This window comes from Vicugna pacos, chromosome 8 (assembly GCF_048564905.1).
Source record: "Vicugna pacos chromosome 8, VicPac4, whole genome shotgun sequence".
Lineage (NCBI taxonomy): Eukaryota > Metazoa > Chordata > Mammalia > Artiodactyla > Camelidae > Vicugna > Vicugna pacos.
The window spans coordinates 46,690,119-46,713,637 of record NC_132994.1 but is presented as its reverse complement, the minus strand read 5'-3'; the positions used below and the strand labels follow the sequence as shown (position 1 = coordinate 46,713,637).

At 36.4% G+C, this 23,519-nt stretch overlaps 1 protein-coding gene across 4 annotated transcripts in view; it reads right to left on the bottom strand.

Moving 5' to 3' along the window:
- The window catches only part of CENPW (centromere protein W), a 407,181-nt gene that overhangs the window by 259,780 nt on the left and 123,882 nt on the right, over window positions 1-23,519 (bottom strand). For 2 of the 4 annotated variants that reach the window (XR_012074983.1, XR_012074982.1), the window contains exon 3: window positions 19,171-19,307. The gene's annotated coding sequence lies outside the window, so the exon portion shown is untranslated. Of the gene's footprint in view, window positions 1-2,927; window positions 3,007-4,174; window positions 4,277-15,242; window positions 15,326-19,170; window positions 19,308-23,519 lie in introns of those variants that run through there. The other 2 variants (XR_012074984.1, XR_012074985.1) reach the window with 2 other exon arrangements.

The window sequence follows — 23,519 nt, the reverse complement described above, 5'->3', positions numbered from 1 at the left end:
TTGTATTCTCTACTCACTATTGTCATTAATACCATATTTAATTTTTCTATCCAATCAAGAAATGGCATATAATCAATCATATTTTAATTAACCAATGAATTAACTTGTGAATGCTCAAAGGATCTAGAACTGGCTTCAAAATAATCTTTATTTACACCATACTGTTTCCCAATAACTTTGCACAAGGCCATCAATAATTGGTGAATTATTTGCTCATCTTGGTGTGATACTTGGGGCTTCTCTTTACAAAAAAATTTATATAACCTATTTTCCAGTAATAAAATGTATTCAGACTTCACAGACCTCTCCCTCTCAAAAAGTGGAGACTGAAAAACTTGAGAGGAACAAAGAACACACCTGGTTCCAGTTTCCAATTATAATATAGCACTGTAATTCTATTTCTAATTTCACTTATTATAATCAAACTTCTGTTATATCAACTTTTTGAAACTAAACACTCAAAGCAGAAGTTTTCACTTAACCTAATTGGCTGCCAATACAAGAACAGATTCAATCCATCTGTCCCTAAATGGATATGTGTATCTCTTCTCTGCCAGTCTGCCTTTTTTTTTTTTTGGCTTTAAATACTCTTTTTAAGTCTGATTTCTCATGGAGGAAAAGCTAGTAACAGTTACTCGTCTCGTCTGAGCATTTCAACTATAGTAACTTTTGATATAGACATAGATTCTATCCAACCCTGACAGAATGAGGAAAAGCTTCAAATTGGCTAAGATTCCCCACAACTATGGATTCTTCAGATGCTGGAAAATAAATAAATAAATAAATAAATAAATAAATAAATAAATAAATAAATAAATAAACAAACAAACAAACAAACACACAAACAGACAGACAGACAAACAACCAAACAACAAACAACAAACAAAGTTCTTTGTCCACACCAACCCCTAATAAAGGGTTGCACTGTAGACAATGATAGCTCTCGTTCCAGCTCTAATCATTAATGGGTCCAGCCAATCTGCCTCCAAATTCAAGGATTCCAAGAATGATTATTCACATATTCCTCCAAAGACCATAAAACCCTTCTTAAATTTGAGAAACTGTAGGCAGATACAATTTTCACAGGTTTGGAATCATAGGTCAACCTTTCTCTGGATATTCTAAATAGAAAACATATCATATGAGTAACAGTAGCAACAATAATAAAACTAAGTGTGTTGAGTGCTAGGCAGAACTCTAAACTCATTACATAGAATATTCCATTTAATTTTTGCTATAACTTTTGGGTAGTTCTTATTATTGTCCCAGAAAGAATTAAGGCTTAGAAAAGTTATTTCCCCAGTTCATAAATGGTACCTAGGAAGGGAAAGCTTTTGTGATGCCTTTCATTGAAGAGACAATGAACAGCCCAGCAGAGATGCCAATGTCTCAGCATGGCAGAAAGAAGCAGGAAGTCCCCGCTCCCATGAGTGACGCAGCAGTAAAGAGAGCCCACACAGCCAAAGAAGGCATCCCTGGGGAGCCAAGGAAGTCTCAGCAGCAAACCATGCGGTGATAACCTAGGACCGATTAGGAGAGTGGGTATCTCATTTGCAGTCTGCATGGAGATACGATACAGAGACTACATGGATCCCCTCCCTCGATGTGTTGTGTCCTCTCCAAATTCTTAGATACATTTTTAATGCATACCCTAGAGAAATATGAAAAAGGGAAAATCCCAAATGAATGAAAATATTATACCCCACCATAAGAGGAGAGTCCAACATAGACAGTAAGCTGAATCATATAAAACTTCAAAGTATATTTCTACACTCAATTTTATATACAGAGGTTTATCCCCACTACATCTTTTTTTTTATAATCTAAGAAATGATTAGGAAGAGTGGGAGTTCATAGTAATTTATGGTAAGATCATTTCTTACCTCATAGTGGCTGAACACAAGTTAGACACAAATAAGTAAAATTAAGTGTGAATATTAATCAAGTAATCTTATAAGGCAGTGTTAGATTACAGAGTGTGAAATCACATTCATGGTGAAGAAGTGGAGCCCACATAACTCAAGGACTTCAACATTAGACCAAACAAGGCAATGAAAGGTTTCAATGAGCATCCATTACAGAACAGCCTGTAGTTTGTTTAATCTAGCCTTCCTATACTATGTTCTATATCCTAAGCCATGTCAAATACTTAAGGGCTAATGCAAACATTTTCTAAACCCAAACTTCCACATGAGAGAAAGTTTACTTCCTGAGTATAACTGGTTAAGTCTATTTAGAGGAATTCTTACTCAGGTCACAAGTGTCTACTTAAGGAATCAAAGTAATAAATTATATTGAATAAGACCCCTGTGACATGTGAAAATACACATGCCTCGGGTACCAACATACTCACACAGAATAATTTAACAAGCTCTTCTACAGAGCCAAGGCAGAGAGAAGAGGGACTCAACTGTCAAACATATTTTCAACCAACCAAATTCATGCAGATAATTCCAATACTCTGGCCCAAGAAAACAGCTATTCTTGCCTAGTTGGAAAAGATTGGTTAGAGCCAGTAAAATGGCTAAGTACTACTTGGTTGCCAGAAAAAAAGACCAAAAAAGGAAAAGTGAATTTGTTAAGCTTTAAAAGCCTGGACGCTTAATTTTGGTTAAAATATCCCATCATCAAAAAAGAGTCTTTAAAAAAATAAGGTAGTACTTAGGCATTCTGATACCAAAGGACACAGGAACACATTACAGATAACCTAAGTTCTTAACGATGCAAAGTCTTGACAATGCACTTGACCGCAAAACAAATGGCTTTGTTGAGACTCTGGCTTAGATGGGCTCATCTCTAGATAAAATCATGAGACAGAGCCTCCTCCTCAGTGAACCATGACTCTTTCAGTGTAATGGGCATCTGTCTACCTTCTAATTGATATCGTTAGAGTCTCTTGCTTCAAATGGCCCACCTAGGTATTCTTACCATATGCAATATCCATGTTCTGGAGCTGGATCAGGTGGAACTTCAAATACTTAAAGTGGTACTCCTCGAATTTTCTTACTAAGATAATTTTAAGGACAAGGAAAGTAAGAACTCTATAGGCAGACCTAAGAGTTTTTTATCCACATGTTGAATTTCTTTGAACACTTTTTTTGTTTTGTTTTGAAAATTCATGAGGTTATCTTGTTCTACTCCATAAAATTTTTGTTTGTCTTAATGTAAATATAGCATCCCAGAAAGATGCACTGTTGATCCTGTGATCTCAAGTACTTATCAATATATTAAGAATACACACTAGCTTGGAAAGCAAGGCTTTGGGGTCACTTAAAATTATTAGAACCTGAATCACAGTCATTGAAGAAAGCATGGATAAAAATAGGTTGTCACTGTAAATGCTACTGATATGATTAAAGAAAATATATATTCTTTTTTAAGTTTAAATACTGATATTTACAGAACATTACATTATTAATAAATATATCCCAATGTTTTTCAATAGAGAAAATAAGTTGTAATTACTGGCTAACATTTTTGAAAAAATAAAGAACAAGGTGATAAAGACTATCCTTGTAAATCTGGTATCTTTTTGATTCCCTTCTAGAAGTACCTGCATTAATCTCATTATTCTTTATCCCTGGGGTCTGTTCTCAGACAAGAGACAACCATCTTAATTAATAAAGCAAATTCTAATGAATTATAACTGCTAATTGATTAATATATTTAAATTTAAAAGTTGTACTTTTTGTGTGCTTCTGGTTATAAAAGTTATTTAAATTACTAAATTAAATAAATATTAAAATAGTAAGTAAAATCCCACTTTGCCATGGAAATTTTGTAAATCTTTATCTTCCAGGTAGATAAAATTCAATATTTCACATTCTATTTTGAATTTTTTTCAAATTGTGGGTTGAGTTTTTAACTAGGGCATCCCAGAGTTAATATCTTAAGCCTAAGAATGTCTCTAATTGGGCAAATCAGTAGGTGAGAGATTTAGAGATAAACATGCCTTTTGGTGGACCTCAAGTTAGATGAGTGGTCTCCCCCTTAGAGACGTAGATAGGACTATATATGGAAGAAGAGGTTCATTGGAAAATAAGATGATGTTGCTAAACTCAGAAACATTAATGTCTCCAGGGTAAACTTATACAACAGTGAAAATATAAGGATTAAAGGCAAAATGACAATGAAGGAAAAGTAATCATCTTATTTTATCCTACAGTATCTCTACCTTTCAATACCATATGGAAGGTTTTTTTATCATCCCTATGGCTAAGTCCACATCATGATTTCTGTGGTCCACAGGCTCTTTTTCCTTTATGGTACTCTTCCTCTGTAAGAGAATATTAAAAATTGTATTTTATGGCTGTATTGGAATAAAGGAAAATATAATCCAGGCTGGATTCCATTATTATCATATCCATTTTTTTCTCCTAATTTTAAAAGAAATTATAATGTAAAACTTTCTGCGGGCTCCAAAAAGTATTGTGGGCATGAAGCACTACTGTGCCTGCTGGCTAATATGTAAGTCAGTCCTGCCTATGATAGATAATACTGGTTAAACCCCAGTTAGCTATTCACCCCTTCTTCTAGAATAATAAAATACATTTTAGCCAGGCACATGGCCATCTAAAATAAAGTCTACAGTTCCCAGCCTCCTTTGCAGCTATGTGTGGCCAAATATCAAGTTTCATTAATGAAATGTGAGCAGAAGCAATGGGCACAACTTCCAGGTTGTGTTCTTTTCCCCTGCAGCTGGGATTCAGCAGTGGTAAGAGCGAATCATTCAGACCATGTAAATGGGGTCAATACTCTGGGGAAGCTAGAACAACAAAGCCAGAGCCAGGGTCTATGACCTCTCCTGGAGCCATCATGACTTCCCAGAGCAGTCACAATATCAGCCTAGATATTATATCAATGAGAAATAAATTTCTGTTTAGTTTAAGTCCCTGCTATTTGGGGTCCTGATTACATGCAGCCAAACCTACATTCAAAATAATAGAACCATCTTTTACCCTGAGGAAACTGAGGAACAGATGTGATTTTTCTCAACGTGGTTTAATACAAACTAAAACCTGGCAAAGGTCAACCTGACCTACCCCTATTGAAAACCTATGCTCTATTCACTGCTTTCCCACATTGTCTTCTCCCTTCAGAGAAACACGAAGCATAGAGAACAAAGCAATTATGAAAGAACAACATAAAGTTTATGAAGCAATAAGTGTCATCAAAAGAGAACCCAAACAAAAAACAAATGGAAAGAAAAAATGAAACAGATTGAATGTGGATTTTTGCCAGTACTACATGACTCGACATTTTGAAATATGACTACTTACAGGAAGTATTAGAAACTTTCCATAAATGATGGCTTCAGTACATTTTGCTTATTTGTTCACTTTGACTGTAAGGTTATATATTATTTTTTGGCTCTGATAATTTCTGATTTTAACTAATACAAAGCATCATACTGAGCTTACAGTCCACAAAACCATTCTGGAAAAAGCATTTTAGTGAGAAATATTTTCAAATACAGATCCAGTTGTTTCCTCCTAACCCTCAGGATAGGTTCATCCCTCCTGAGTACTTTCTTGCCTTACCAATGTGTCCATCAGGGTGAACAGGACCCCCACCCAAACAGTGACTTCTGCTCTTTGAATACACCAAACAGTTTAGTTACTAACTAAACTTCACTTTTTAAAACTTAAGATATTTTGTATATACACCTGAGTTTTGGGTCTTTTCTTTCCAGACAGAAAACAAAGCTTTCTTCTATTCTATAAAAGCCATCTTTTATTTAAAAGGGAGTTTTTCAGTGAGTCTTTGGGGGGTGTGTTTCTTCTATTCACTGGTCATCAGGGTAGACAAAACGAAAGAGCACAGATGTCCCTTGCTCCCTGGGACTCTCTTACTGTTTCAGGAGAGTCCAGGTCATCTTAGAAGTCTTAAATTGAGTTTCTCCCTCATATATATACATATACATGGAACATGCAGCGTTCAGCTATTTTTACTATTCCCAATAATAAATGTTTTCACACCTCCAATTTTTTTTCATTTTGATACAGCAATTGGAGTACCATCAGAAGCCCTACTTTGTGATTATATACTTTTGTCTCCTAAGATTAAAGCTGATTCACAAAGAGAGAACCATTAACTGAAGTCCTATCATCACCCATCCTGTCACAAAGACTCTGGTAGCCAGAGCCAGAGCTAGGTCAAAAATACTCCCCTCTTCTCTCCAGGAGTAGCTCTCAAGGTGGCATTAAGGAAGATGATTCTTTATGGGGTGGGGGGTGGGGGGAAATATATTAGAATTTTCTCTTTATCTAAGCAACAAGAAAGTACACTTTATTACATGGATCAACACCATTTCCCTTTTTCAGTCTGTATGCAGAGACTTCTGCCACATGCAATGAGCAAGATATCCAGAAGTAAGAAAAGAACTAGTTTCAAAACATATCAGGGGTGACAGCAATATACTGTCTCATGTATGTTTCCAGTATATTTTATAATGTTGTAAGTTTCGTGGATCCAGTTAAATGAATTATTGGGTTTTGAATGAATGTATCTTTGCCAAACGTCAAGCAGACTGAAGTTTCTGCAAATAACTAATGGATTGAAAAATACTAGTGATTTAAATACATGCAAACCACCAAAAAGTGGCAAAATTAATGTTTTAGCTCCTAGTACAAATTTTGAATCATCTGCGTTATATATTTTAAAAAATCATCTAGTCCTGTATACAAAGATCTCAGTTTGAAAACTTCAAAATTATAAAGAACACTGTTTGAAATATGGGTTTACTTTCATTATTTTCAACAATGAACAGCCACAATTTTTATCAATGAATCTCATGTTAAAGACATACTGTACATTGAGACATTAACATATGATGTAGCATGTAAAATACAGCATAATCATTTTTAGCAATGTTTAACGCCATGCTATCTTCAACCCAGCAATCTATAACATTTTACTAAATTTAATGATAAATATTTAGGAGCCACTTCTGCGGTTCTTTCGTTAATACTGAAACTCACATACCATTAAGGAAACACTTCCTCTTCCCAGCAAAAATGTCTGATAAAATTTATAGAAATCAGTATACTGACAAACTACAAACCATTCCTTTGATTTGGAAGGTGCATAGAAAACACTGCTGAAGATTCAGCCTAACAGTCATCACAGATCACGTCGTGACGTATGGGAGGTTTGCTAGAAATTAGATGAACAGAGTGATGTTCCTTCAGGTTTCAGCTTGTGGTATCTGTCAGATTTTGTTTAAATGAAATACACAAAGAGCTACTTCTGTGTCATCTGTCAAAGGACTTGACTTCGATAACAGAGAAGGTAGATTCTCAATAGTACAAAAATTCTTTAATAAAGCAATGTTTTATACAAATGTATGATATAATCGTTGCTAGAGTTACTGCCTTGACTAGGATATAAGAAAAGACTTCAAGGCTAAGCTTACAGAGATAGCTCTGTACAAGGGACTGATTTCCACATTGTTCAAGATATAGGATGTCAACATATGATAAGTTCTATAGAAATAAGACTTTTTAAAACAGTATAATTTTAGTATATTGTGAATGAGGTAGGAAAAAATCAAGAAAATTTTGGCATCTCAAAGTTTCGCTGGTTAGCTCATGGCAAAGTTCTTAAAAGAATTGTTAAAGATAGACTGTATTTCTTTTAAATGTGTAAATTTTGCCAGCCTTTTTAGTGTGATTACAATGATTGCCTACAGTGTCCTCCCAAGATTTTTAAAAATATTAAACACATATAATCTGTCTGTTGGATTTGAAGTTGGACATTTCAACAATGAGTATGAGTGATTACTTAACAAAAGTAACCTTTTCAAAAGCAAACCCTACACTGGAGACAGCACTTTGAAAAATGTATTTGGAAATGTTTCTACTCTTATAGAATTTTGTTACTAAAAACTGTCATCTATTTTTAAAATGGCCCTATGGTCTTTTCCTTATCTGTATGTTGATCAGATTGGAAAACAAATTGTCCAATCTATTTAAAGTTTTTCCAAACAAAGACTTCAGTAAGTTTTGAATTCCTGTTAAAAATGTTAAAATAAAACATGTTCATTAGTTTGCAAGAACTTATTAACATCAGAGAATACAGAAATGTGGTATTCCAAATTTCATTAAAAGATTACATAATTGGAGAATGCTATTTAAAACATGAATATCTTGCTTTAGAAAGCATAGCCCAAGTGTGCTACATTTGGAGCTACATATCTTCATAAAGTATCTATTTCTTACCGTAACAGCCATTAAATCTACCAGATGTAGCAGGCATTAAAAGTATCAGTAGTACTTGAACTTAGAAGGTGACCATGAAGGAATCATCGCATTGCAAAGGGTTAAACCAAGATTTTCAAATGTTAATGAGAAAGAAGTTGATAGCAACTATAGGAAACCCAAACCTGTGCAGTCTTTTTTTTTTTAACATTTTTTATTGATTTATAATCATTTTACAATGTTGTGTCAAATTCCAGTGTTCAGCACAATTTTTCAGTCATTCATGGACATATACACACTCATTGTCACATTTTTTTCTCTGTGATTTATCATAACATTTTGTGTATATTTCCCTGTGCTATACAGTGTAATCTTGTTTATCTATTCTACAATTTTGAAATCCCAGTCTATCCCTTCCCACCCTCTACCCGCCTGGTAACCACAAGTCTGTATTCTCTGTCCATGAGTCTTTAGATTCCACATATGAGCAATCTCATATGGTATTTTTCTTTCTCTTTCTGGCTTACTTCACTTAGAATGACATTCTCTAGGAGCATCCATGTTGCTGCAAATGGTGTTATGTTGTCAGTTTTTATGGCTGAGTAGTATTCCATTGTATAAATATACCACCTCTTCTTTATCCAGTCACCTGTTGATGGACATTTAGGCTGTTTCCATGTTTTGGCTATTGTAAATAGTGCTGCTATGAACATTGGAGTGCAGGTGTCATCCTGAAGTAGATTTCCTTCTGGATACAAGCCCAGGAGTGGGATTCCTGGGTCATATGGTAAGTCTATTCCTAGTCTTCTGAGGAATCTCCACACTGTTTTCCATAGTGGCTGCACCAAACTGCATTCCCACCAGCAGTGTAGGAGGGTTCCCCTTTCTCCACAGCCTCTCCAGCATTTGTCATTTTTGGATTTTTGAATGACAGCCATTCTGACTGGTGTGAGGTGATACCTCATTGTAGTTTTGATTTGCATTTCTCTGATAATTAGTGATATTGAGCATTTTTTCATGTGCTTTTTGATCATTTGTATGTCTTCCTTGGAGAATTGCTTGTTTAGGTCTTCTGCCCATTTTTGGATTGGGTTGTGTATTTTTTTCTTATTGAGTCGTATGAGCTGCTTATATATTTTGGAGATCAAGCCTTTGTCGGTTTCACTTGCAAAAATTTTCTCCCATTCCGTAGGTTTTCTTCTTGTTTTATTTCTGGTTTCCTTTGCTGTGCAGAAGCTTGTAAGTTTCATTAGGTCCCATTTGTTTATTCTTGCTTTTATTTCTTCTAGGAGAAAATTTTTGAAATGTATGTCAGATAATGTTTTGCCTATGTTTTCCTCTAGGAGGTTTATTGTATCTTGTCTTATGTTTAAGTCTTTAATCCATTTTGAGTTGATTTTTGTATATGGTGTAAGGGTGTGTTCTAGCTTCATTGTTTTACATGCTGCTGTCCAGAAACCTGTGCAGTCTTATTAACAGTCAGTGTCCAAATGCTTGTGAACCTCTGAGAGCTGGCTTTGGTTTATTGGAAATCATTAAAATGGTACACTCTCCTCAGCTGATATTAATAAGGCCACACCATTCTGGCTGCCCGCAGCGCCTCTGTGTAATTCGTGGCTGCCCCCAATTATCTGTGGGCGATCTGCAGGCCTGTGAAGGGGGTTCCACATGGGCAGGCGCTTAATGAACAGACCAGCTTATAAACACAGGCTAATCTCTCCCACATGAGCACCTGAGGAGGATCACAAGTGACAGCTGTTTAAATTTTCAGGGAAATTAATGACCCCTAAAGAGGCAGCGCTTATCAGGCTTAGAGTAGGTTTGATAGAGGAGAGACACCATGGGGCAAAATGTTTATAATCGTCCATAAGTGCCTCATTCTGTGGCTTCATCTTGGGAACTTTTATTTGACACGGTCTTTTCTATTAATGCTTGTGTTGGCAAAGCGTCCCGGTTCAATCTGTTCCTGATATCAGGCTCCTGCGGCCACTAATGAGCATCTCCCCATCCTCAGATCGCAAGCCATTTAAAACGATCAGGACTGTGGCTGGCATCCTGACTGCTGAGGGAAAATCCCATCAGAGGCAGACATGGTTTGGGGGCACGAGGCATTTGTAATGCATCGGCTCAGCTCCAGAGCTCGGCCTCACAGAGGGAATGGGGAATAGACGGGCCACACTGCTTGACTGTCTAGGGAATGGAGCAGGAACAGGTAATTAAGTGCAGATTGGCCAAAGGGCCAGGAGTCACTTTTAAAAAACAGATCTGGAGAGAAACAGCACACGGCAAAACGCACCACCCTCTTCTCCCGCTCACACACACACTCCCCCTAGGCCCCGGAGCTGGAGTTTTATGGCTCTTAGGTATCTTTACCACAGGCACACTACCTTGTTCTCAGCTGTCTTTACATGCCACAGACCCCCGGATCACTTAACAGGAAGTAGTGTCATTTCTAAGGGGTTTTGCAGAGTCCAGTGTCATGTGAAAGGAGATATAATAGAGACAGACAGACAGAGAAAGAGACAAAGAGAGATGCGAGAGATGAAAGACAGATACCCTGGTCGAGGAAAAGTGTTACAGTGGGAAAACTTTAGCTAAACTAAAATAGAGGAGGGGCTGGCACCGTCAGATAGCAAAACGGAAGCATATTGTAAACACCTTCTGGGGAGTTAATTTCAGAAGGAAGAAGGGAATTTTATTAATATTACAGAAAGTGAGATTAAGCTGGTTTTCAAAGTCTGTAACACACCATTGTTTTTTTATACAATTTTCTCAAATGGTCAAATAGCCAAATGTTCTGCAGCAGTGAGTATGTTCAAATTAAGGCTCCACGGTAGAGAGGAAAGGTTATTCTGCTCGGATAAGATGCTCATGTAACTCTCTGGCTCATTTCAGGGGGAGTCACCTATGTTTAGCTGAGGTTTAAACTGGCCTCTGGCACCTGGAATTCTGGGATACCAAGGTACTGGCAATGTCACTCAGAAAAGGCAACTTGATCTACGATGTATTCCTCTCCTCAGGGTTCTCCAAGGGAAAATGGCACATTTGCCTGCTTTTTCTATGAAGCAAACACTGAAGCCTGTATAAGACTTTACTTAGAGCTATTTTACTTCTTTTTGAGTTTTTGCTAGTTATTATAGCATTTACCTAAGGATAAGTATTTTAAAATAAATAAATCACTATCTTACATTTGGTTCATAAAAATATACATACATAAATCAGAAATCCAGAACTAAAAAACAAAAGTGTACTGGCAAAAAAAAATACTTATATGCAAACAATTTCTTCAGTATTACCATGTTTTATCACACTTTATTTATTCTTTTTCTATTACTTGTGAAAATATGTCCCAGATATATTATTAAACTGCTGTAAAATTTGCATTCCTATAGTAGGCAACAAACTCCATTTGATAATCATTTCCATGAAGGAATAATTATAATTCACATCTGTTATCAAGGGAGGAAAGGTAAGAAAAATTACTCTAGTGTGAGCACAGAAGATATTGTTAGTAGGTAATACAACTATTATGTTTACAAAATGTTCATCTAATATGTAACAGACTATATCCTTGAATAATTGAGATTGGCATTAGCAAGGTTTATATATTTCTTTGCTTGAAATTCTATATTTTGAAAAAAAGTGTCTGTTATTGACAAAAGAAATCCTAATGTCAGAAGTCAAAATCACAAATTTGTTTTATATATCACTCAAAAGTCAGTACATGATTAATAAAAACACACTCAAGCTTCCCACTCTAATCTTCTAGTCCCATGGTTAAAAAAAAAAAACTAACAAATATTTTTGGCTTTATTCTATTATGTAAAATAGTAGTTTTGGATTGTATTCTCACAAAAGCCCAAATGAACTTAGAGCTTCAGAGATCATTATTCATCATGTTCTCAAGCTCATTCAATTGTCCAAAGTAACATTACCCAAGGAAAGGTTTTCCTGATGGAAAAAATAGAAAGAATGAGTCTCTTGCAAACCAGTGGTGAAAACAGTCAGAAAAACAACAACAAAAACAACAACAAAAAACTTCAATAAGATCAGTTTTGTTTAAAGTTTCTGTTTCAGGATAAAATTTGGCTACATAGATTTGACAAAATCACTATTTACCTACAGTGTTTTTATGTAAAGGTGGGTAGAAATGGTCTCTTTCAAAAGAACAGAGAACAAAAAGCTGCTGATATATCAGCTTCTGACCACAGTCTTCCTGGAAAAAAAAAAGTCTTCGTTTTTGCCATCTTTAGGGAGTAAAAATTGGCTAGAGCAGCAGTTGGCTTCACTCCTCTCCTTTGGGAGCACCAGCAATGATAGAAACATGGTTAACCATTTGTTCCTAGAATTCTCATGAATGTCTGGGTCCTGGTGTGAACAAAGAAGAACACAGAGCTCTCAGTGGGGAAGGGGGAAGTCAAACTTCCCAAACTTCCCTGGCTCCTTCACTTTTAAGCAAGTTGCTTCCCTCTGTGCCTGTTTATTCATTTATAAAATGAGAATAATAAATGTGGTAGACCAATATTTTATGCAACCACCAATATTTCTGATTCTTTTCCTGCCAGGCATGTAGGATGACTGTACATCTCTGCCCCTTGTCATTAGACATGGCTGGGTGACTTGTTTTATTCAGCTGTCACTTCTGGACAGAAGCATTTAAAAGCTGGTACGATTCTCCATCATTTATTCTCCCTGAGGCAATAACTGTGGAAGCATGTGTCAAGATGGGCCATCTGACCTGGTTTCCTGAGTAACTATGAGAAAGACTTCTACTTGCTACATGATAATATGAAGCATAAGTATGAAGCACTGGCTGAGGTGATCTCTGGATTTGAGGTTACCACAGCATTGCCTAGCATATCTTGATAGAAAAATCCTACCTGCCTCAGAGTATTTTTGTAAGGATAAACTGAGCTTAAATCACGTATAAAAATACCTAGAACGTGATAAAAGCTTCCTTTATTCATTATTCAACAAATGTTTATTGAGCACCTGCTATGTACCAAAACCTATGCTAGATGGAGGGAACAAATAAAAACAAAGAGTACCTGTTCATGTGATATTGACCTTATACTGGGAAAGGCAGTTGTAACTTAAATGATGAAACAGATATAAAATTGCAAGTTTGCAAACTGAAATTCCTAACGGGCAGATGGCACAAGAAAGCATATGAGAATAATTACCCAAGGCAGAGAGGTCAGCAAAGGCTTCCGTGAGGAAGTGCTGATTTAGCTTAGATCTGGAAGTCACAGTGTGATGTTAATTGGGAAAGTTGGAAGAAAGAGCCTTCCTTGAGGAAGCAAACTTATATGCAAAGACCTATACAGGTGAGGTGTACAGTACGTACAGGAGACTAAAAGTCTCCAGCTGGAGTGGTGACTAAGGGAAAAAAGAAGTACAAAATTAGGATAGAGAGTTAGGTAGGGGCCAGGCTTTACAAGGTAGTGAAGATTTTGGTCTTTACCTAAAGAATAATGGAGAGCTATTAAATATTTTAAGTTGGGGAGGATTGCATGTTGAAAAGATCATTCAGGTTGAAGAGCAGAGAGTGGATTGTAAGAGTTATAGGAGAGCATGGCACATACAGAGGTTAACCAGCTAAGAGGCTATTGCTAGGGTTTATGCCATAGACAATGACAACTTGTAATAAGATGGGGTAATGGTGGTGGTGGAGATGGAGAAAAAAAGACAGATTAACTTGCTTTTAAAAAAAATACATATCCATCCACCTAATCCAGTGTAAGCAAAAAAGAGATAGCTCAAAGTATTAAGTAATGTATAGAGTTTCTAAAAGGGTCATATCACCAAGCTGGAATGCTTTCACATCTAGAAACACAGCAACAAAGAGAAACACTGACTGTTCTAGTGGAAATCTCATGGCCCTCAGGATGCTAAGGACCAGACAGTACAACTAGTGTCATTGCTGCCCCAAAAGAACCAGTCATCTCCACGACATGCCTGCTAGATGGTCTGCCACCTCTCACTGCTCATCTTACAGAATTCATATGAATGCATCTGTCTCACAGAAGCTAAGGGTCATGAGAAGTCTCAGCTACGAGGGAAAATAAATGTTATCTTTAGCTTCTCTGCCTTGAAAGTATAGGAAAAGCATTTTTTGTATAGTTAGAGTAGATGTTGAGTGAATCAGACTCAAGTACATGCCACAAGGAAGTGAAATAAATTGGAATTTTTGATGCACTGGACATAAGGTATAAAGCTAAAAATGGTATAAAAAATGACTCCTAGGTTTTTTGCTTCCTTGCTTGAGATATGATAGATGCTTTTCACTGAACTTGGCTTAAGAGTAATGGATAAGAGTTTGGAATTGAACACACTGAAACTGAAGTATGTTTGAGACAGCCACGAGAAGATGTCACGTAGACAGTTGGAATGCAAGAAAAGGTCTTGCTGGATATATAAATTTATGAGTCATCTGGTGATAATTGAAATCATGTTGTGCTAATTATCTATTTCTGCATCACAAATTACCCCAATGTAGCAGCTTAAAACAACGCCCATGTATTATGTCAGTTTCCACGAGTCAGGAATCCAGGCAAGGACAAACTGGATCCTCTGCACAGGGTTTCACAAGGCTACAATCAAAGTGTCAGCCAGAACTGCAATCTGAGGTTCTAATCTGAGGTTCAGGGTCCTCTTCCAAACTTACTAGGTGTTGGCAGAATTTAGTTCTTTGCAACTGTAGGACCGAGGCCCTCAACTCTTAGAGGCTCCTACTGTTTCCTGCCATGTGACCCTCTCCAGAACATGTCAGTTTGTTTTTACAAGATTAACATGAGAGCTTCTAATCTCTCTCGTTTCAAAGCTCTCTCAATTTGAATCTGTAGACAATTTCAATTTCTGAGTTTTAAAGGGCTCATTCGATTTTGTCAGGCCTGACCAAGATAATATCCCTTTTGATTAAGCAAAAGTCACTTATTAGAGACCTAAATTAGAGTCTCAAAAGTCTTTCATCTTTGTCATTTAATACAACTTAATCATAGGAGTGAAATCCTCCCCCATGTTCACGAGTCCCACCTACGCGAAGGCGTGCGGAGTGTATACCAGGAGGTGGAGTCCTGGGGGCCATCCTGACTTCTGCTCACCACACATGTCCAAGGTGAGACGTCCTAGGGGCAAAGTTCCGAGTGAGAAGTTATAGCACCTAGGAAACCAATCACTATGATTCCCAATATTTAATGGTGGGATAGTAGTGCCCGAGACTGAGATAGAGAAGTAGAAGCTCTATTATTTTTGTTGTTATAATTTCACATCCAGTATGCTTACCTGTAATACACCCAAGTATTTGAAATAGCTGATATATTTCAGACTTCACAACTTTATAAAGAAGTTTGATGTGACTGAGAAGATTACCAGTATTTTAGACTCTTACTGCATAAAAGTTCTAGAGTAAAAGTTAGAAATGACCCAATGACACCTCCTTACTTTATCAATGAGGATACAGATGATAGTGACATTGCAAAAGCCACTCAGCCAGTGAATGACTAAAGCCCAGATCTCCTGACTCTGAAATCAGGATTGGGTTTTTTTAACTATCGTCTATTCCATGAGATTAAGATTGGTTATGATGCTTCATGCAGAAAAGTACATTCAATAAAATTGAAGTTAGTTAAGAGATACAATTCTATTCCTTATCTATACCTTAGGATCGCAGTATGGAAACCCCAAGATGCTTTATGTTTCTTAGAGAAAATCCTCATAAAATTTCCTTTCTCATTTTACCAATTACACTTTCTAATAGCAGGGAAAGGGTCATACAAATATACCATTTTGCAGAATTTTTAACACACTCTAAATTGACGATTTGAAAAGATTGAAGATCTTTTTCCTTACTGTTCCAAGAAAATTTCCTTAATAATTTCCCTTTTATAACTCATCCAAAGAACCATACACATCAGCTGATATATATAATTCTATTCTACAGCAAGAATGTTTGTTTCCCTTTATGCTGAAAACACTTGAACTGTGTTGTAAATTCCTTTCTGTTGCAAGCATATTGTATTCACTTCTGGTCAAACACTTGAACTATGTTATAAATTGTCTAGATTAGTAGATGGATAGATAGATAGATAGATAGATAGATGGATAGATAGATAGATAGATAGATAGAGATACAGATATATAGGCATTCAATAGGTATTTGTTGCCCATCTGTGGAAGACCAGAATGTTCACTGGCTTGGAAACAAACAAGAGTAGATTTGAGTCCAGCCTCTATCACATAACAACTGCGTGATTTTGAGCAAGTTGCTTTTCTGAATCTTCATTTTATCTGTTAAATACACATAAGAATACCTAACTCATAATATTTTTATGATAACCTAATGATAGACATAATGTACCCTATAGAGTGCATCATAGATTCTTAGAATGTTAGCCACATTCCTTCCATTGTTTCTTGGTTCTTTCATGGGCAGCTATATCCTTTTGAGATATTTGTAGACTTTTTTTGTAAATAATAGAGCCATTCTGTCTTTGTTTGCATTATGTATGCTTTGATTTTCATATAAATCGCTCCATTTTAAATTAATAAGAACCAGCTTTATTATTGAGTCTTAATTTATCAGCCTTTAGTAAAATTCTATACATCTGAGAAACATTACGCATTTCCGTCAGTAACTATTGTTTCCTTATGGAGATGCTCACCTGAGAGTGGATTTGGCATAGGAAAAAATACTCCCTAGAAGAGCCCAGGAGAGCTCTAAAAAGGGGAGTGAAAGCAGCATGTGTAGTCTGGAAAGCCCTCCAGGTGATTCAGACATCTACCCCAAGGACGTGCTGCTGCTGCTCCTTTCCCTCTTCCTCACTGAGCTCCCCAGATGCTACTAGCAAATGTTCTGATGCATGATATTATCGAGCATAAAATAAACTCCAGAGTACTTTTTCTTCTTTGTGGCAAATCATCACTCACCAACAATCCTTTGTTTCCATCAAAATTGGTCTAAGCTGCTTTTCTTTTTCTATATTCAGTCTTACAATGGCCTGACCTCATTTACTTTTTGAGACAGGCAGATTTATTTTTCTATTTCTTTAATCAATGTCTTTAGTTTAAGCTTAATGTTCATTTTATGCACTTTGTATTCAAAATGTCCATCTTCAGTCAGACTTGTTGAGACAATAACTGTGATGATTACATTTTATTTTTCAGCTCTTTGGTATCACTTACTAATGTAATGCACTTGCTGGCAAACAAAGACATGTTTGAGTTGTTCTTCATTAATTCTGATTCTTTCTTGCAAACTGAGTTTACACACACTGACTGCAGCATGGCCTTGAGATATAGCAGCTTCACTGGGCTACCTCTTAGGTTTACTATTTAAAGAATTGTGTGTTAGATATTTAATAGGCTTCTTTCAGTTATAACAATTCAACCACCAACTCAAATTGGCTTTACAAAAAGTAAACTAGTGGCTCATGAGAGCTGAGCTCAGAGATTTGAAAGAAGAGCCAAAATCAAGCCTTTGATTTCCAAGGGAATCAAAACAACTCTGAGATCTTCAGTAACTAGAACTACTAGCTCGATGCCCCTTGTTTGGCCCCTGCTTTATCCACCCATCTCTCATCTGTTTGTCTCTGAGTGGCTTTATTCTCTCCCGTGGAATCAGTACCTTCTTGCTCTCTGATTCCCCTCCTACCAGCTGCATGGCCCAGATACAATGCACCACATGCAGCTCCAGACAGAACAATCCCCAGGAGGTCTCCAGTGGGTCATTTACCCTTCTTTGGACTAAATCATTTCAGACCAGGGAATACAGCAATGCAGTCGGTCACGTATTCATCCTTGTGGGTACAAGGCAGAGCACCACAAAAGGAAGTGCTACTAGGAACACTCAATTACAAGTGGAGAGAATAAATTCTCAAAGGAAGTGGGAACGACATTGGATGAACAGCATCACGGCCACCACAGATATTAAGCATCATAGATGTGAAAGTTAACATTAAATTATATGACATGAGGCCTTTAACTTCTCCTGCCAAGAAGAACTAGAGACAAGGATACTTGGCTAAAAGACACTGTTTTAATTTACATTTTATTTCCTCAATGAAACTGTTTCTACTTTATTATACTCAAAAACAGAGTGTAGGTATTTTCCAAATCAAAAGAGTTTAATTCAAAGTTATGATAAATTAAGGTGAATTTCCTTTAAAGACATGACTAGTGGTCAAATATCCTCTCATTAACAAGGTAACCAGAAGCCTATTCACAAACACCAGCGAACTTTGAAGTGTGCCTATGCTTTGGCATAGAGACCAGATCCAAGGGAGGCCTAAATTAGAGTTCCAGAAATATTATGAGTTCTGAAACAGGAGCTTGCAGCAAATAACCTACCGCAGATTAAAATTAGCTTCTCCACCAATGTTATGAGCAAAAATATGACATGTTTTGAGTGTTAGATAACTAAGTACAGCTAGGCTTCATGTAATCCTTTTCACATGCCAACCCTACAAGATGTTGAGAATACCGTTACCAAGATAACTAAACAGCTCTTATGCTGTGAACTAAAGTGGAGCAATCTCATCCTGGCTACTCAAAGCACAGGCCACAGAGTGGCTGCATTTGCATTACCTGGGAGCTGGTTAGAAATGCAGAATCTAGGGTGCCCAAGACAAGATTCCTAAAGACATTAAAGTTTGAGAAAACCTGATCCAGAGTAAACCTAGGAGATGAAGGAATTAACTCAAAGGCAGGCTCGGTTATTAGGTCAAGAAATGTAGGCTAATTTAGACTTCACCAGCCTGACACGGAACAATCAGCAGAATGGAGTTTTCTAAGTTACACTGCAGGTCTTAAAAGGCAGAGTCCTGAGCAAAAACAAATTCCAAAAAGAGTAATAGTGATCACTGTCATTAAGATAGTATTTATATGAGGACACATCTACAAACTGTTACGGGAACCCTCAGTTAGTAACATTGCTTTCTGACTCCTGTGTATGTGGACACATGCTCACACATACCTTGCAGGTTCAGGTTCAAGTGTGTTGTCTGTGTGTCTGTCTGTAGTTTTCTGCCGTCTTCCTTTAGCCTCTCCCATCCCCATCTTCTAGATGTTCTTCATAACTGCCATCTTCTGGCACAACTTGCCCTCTGAATTCTTCCAGGAAGAAATTGACACAAGGGTACCGGGTTAAATAACACTGCTTCAATTTATCCTTTATTACACCCAAGGAAAGAATGCAGGTATTTTCTAAATCACAACACAGTTTAACTGACTACAATTCAATTCAAAGTTATGATAAATGATGGTAAATTTCTCTTAATTACTAGTGGATAATCACTTTTGAATGATCTTATCTTAAAATTAAAAAAAATTTTTTATTTCATTCTTAGAGGTGAAGAAAATGTAAAATGATTGAGTCTTCCTATTCTATTCTCTCTATATAAATGTACATATTTGAAACTTGTGTATCCGTTCAAATCTAAACTGGGGTCTGAATACACTAGCATTAAAATCCTATTGCAGTACTGCTAACTGCTAACTGTAATCTTAAAATAAAATTTTCAAGGGAACGTTCCTTCACTGTTTGTGTAGCCACTATGGAATGTGAATTGGTGCAGCCACCACGGAAAACAGTATGGAAGTTCCACAAAAAAAAAAAGAAAAATAGAACTACTATATAATCCGGCAATTCACTCCTGGGTATATATATATAAAAAAAAGCCCCAAAACACTCATTTGAAAAGATACACACACCCTAATGTTCATAGCAGCATTATTTACAACAACCAAGATATGGAAGCAACCCAAGTGCCCATCAACAGATGAATAGATAAAGAAGATGTGGTACACACACACACACACACACACACACACACACACACACACACACAATGAAATACTACTCAGCCATAAAAAATGAAATGTTGCTATTTCTAATAGCATGGATGGACTTGGAGGGTATTATGCTTAGTGGAATAAGTCAGACAGAGAACAACAAGTACTGTGTGTTATCACTTATATGTGGAATCTAAAAACTAAAATAAACAAATGAATATAACAAAACAGAAACAGACTCACAGACAGAGAACAGACTAGTGGTTACCAGTGGGGAAAGGAAAGGGAGGAGGGGCAAGATAGAGAAAGAGGATTAAAAGGTGCAAACTACTATGTATAAAATAAATAAGCTACAAGGATATATTCTACATCACAAGGAATACAGCCAATATTCTATAATAACTTTAAATAGAGTGTAATCTACAAAAACATTGAAATCACTATATTGTACACCTGCAACTAATATAATACTGTAAATCAACTATACTTCAATTAGAAAAAAATCAAAGCATGAAAGAAAAGGGACAAAAGTAACAATGATTTGACCCCAAGAAAGAACACAGACAATCTAGAGAATAGAAAAAAAAAGTTTGAATAGATCAGTTAGGGAACAACTGCTGAAGACCAGCCTGGCAGATTGCTCCTAGGTAAATGAGTATATAAGTATTCAATCTGCACTACTCTAAACATAGAAATGATGGATTAATATAAAAAGGGGGAAAAGACACATACAGGTTGAAACATTCTATGGATCTCTAATAATCAGAAAAAAATTTACAGTGCACTACAGTGATCTGGACAGAAGCTGCAAGTTTGGTGGACAGCCTTCTGGACTAGGGAGGCCACAAGGCACAAGCACAGCTTCTCAGCGAGGAGCTGACCCAAGCCATCTACTTGATTTGTGACTGGTGTTGCCAGATCCCCAGTATTACTTCAGAGTGGTGACTCTAAATTGTCATTGTAACAGCTGGCTTTGATCCGGGGGCCCCATCAGCTAAAGAGAAGCAGCTTTAAGTATTACAAGTATGTTCCGTTTGATTTCAGCATTTAAAATACACACCAATTCAAGGATTATAGGAAGAAGGCCTATGTCAGGGAAAATGAGAAGATTTATCTTTTAACTACTTTGAAGTGGTCTTTTTTGCATAGGATGGTTCAGAGAAGAGTTCTGAAATGAGGAAGAATAAAATCAAATTAATTATAAGTGGCAAACAGAAAAGGAGATAGGGTGGTGCAATTAAGTAACATTGTTTCTGCTGTATGTTTTGTAGACACTCTATCTAATTAAGAGATTTCCTTCAGTTACCTAATTTGCTAATTTTAAAAATTATGAATAGATGTTAAATTTTTTCAAACACTTTTTCTATTGTGTAATCATATTAATTTTCTCCTTTAACACGTTAATGTGAATTACATTGATTTTCTTTTTTTAATTTTTTTATTGCAGGGGGGAGTTCATTAGGTTTATTTATTTAGTTTTTTGGTGGAGGTACTGAGGATTGAACCCAGGACCTTGTGCACACTAAGCATACACTCTACCACTTGAGCTATATCCTCCCCATTGATTTTCTAATGTTAAGCCAACCTTGCAATCCTAGAATAAACTCAACTTGGTCATGAAAAAAAAGTAGAATTTTCATCATTCATTTATATATATGTAGTTTATATAAAATATATATTTATATAACATTTGGAAATATATATATAAAACCAAACTTTCTCAGATGCCTTTAATTTTTTAATTAAAAAATTTTAACACTTTTATTGTGGTATAATTCTTGTACAGTGAACTATACATATTTCAGATGTACAATTTGAAGAATTTTGATGGATGTATACACCTATGAAACCACCACCACAATCAAGACAGGTAACATTTCCATCACTCCCCAAGAGGTGCAAATTTTGAACTTCTGATTTATCCCTTCCCACCCTTTTACACTCTGGTAACCATTAGTTTGTTCTGTATGTTTGTGAGTCTATTTCTGTTTTATAGATAAGTTCGTTTGTGTCCTTTTTTTAGATTCCACATAGAAGCGATTTCATATGGCATTTTTCTTTCTCTTTCTGGCTTACATCACTTAGAATGACAATCTCCGGCTCCATCCATGTTGCTGCAAATGGCATTATTTTATTATTTTTATGGCTGAGTAGTATTCCTTTATATAAATACACTATAGCTTCCTTATGCAGTCATCTGTCAGTGGACATTTAGGTTGTTTCCATGTCTTAGATATTGTACCTAGTGCTGCTGGAACATTGGGGTGAGTATGTCTTTTCAAATTATATTTTTCTCCATATATATGCCCAGGAGTGGGATTGCTGGATCATAATTGAACTTTGAAGCTTTTGCACAGCTAAGGACACCATCAACAAACAAAAAGACAACCTACAGAATGGGAGAAAATATTTGCAAATGATGTGACTGACAAGGGACTAATTTCCAAAATACACAGTGTATATAGCTTAATATAAAAAAAAAAAAAAACAACCCAATCCAAAAAATAGGCAGACGACCTAAATAGACATCTCTCCAAAGAAAACATCCAGATGGCCAACAAGCACATGAAAAGATGCTCAACATCACTAATTATTACAGAAATGCAAATCAAAATTACAATGAGATATCACCTCACACCAGTTAGAATGGCCATCATTTAGTCCATAAACGATACATGCTGGAGAAGGTGTGGAGTAAAAATGAAACTTCCTACACTGTTAGTGGGAATGGATATTTGTGCAGCCACTCTGGAAGACAGTATGGAGGTTCCTTAAGAAACTAAAAATAAACTTGGCTTTAATTTTTTTAAAAAGCCTATGTAGATTGAATGGAAAGAGGCAACGTCCCTAGTTATGAATATTTCACAATAAACATTAACAAATCCAGTTACCATAAAGACTGTATCAAAAAGCCAACAGGTTTAGGCAACTAGACCTGCCCAACTTGCTAAATAATCCCTGGCTCAAACAACTGTTGCTATGGCTATAGGTAAAGCTATAGTACATGATAGTGTACCTTGTTTAGCACATAGTGTACACAATACTTAGTACATAATGTTGGCAGAAGTTTCAGGTAGAAACAAAGAACCATAATTCACCTCCATCAACACCCAAGGAAATGAAATTTGGCCAACACAAGACAAATTTGAGCTCTTGCCAGTCTATCATATTAAGCAGTAATTGACCTACAGAATCAAGATTTGATGGGAGAGAACACATACATATAAGTACAGACAGGATGATTTTACAAGCTTTCAACCTTGTCCCTGCCCCCTAAAGTGAAATGCACAGCTAAATGGACTGCATCCATCGGGTAGCCTGTGGCGGTAGAGAAACTGAAAGAATATAATACTGATAGGGCTTTTTGTATGTATAGTAACTTCTCCAGTGGTTGTGAGAAAGAGCCGTAGTCTAACAGCAGAAAATAAAGATCTAGTCTGGAATCCTTTCATCAAACTGGCAAGCAGTGAGCCTCACAGATGGGGGCTTTGCCACTCCTCTCACACCTTTACGTAGCAGCAGCTGAGCTGA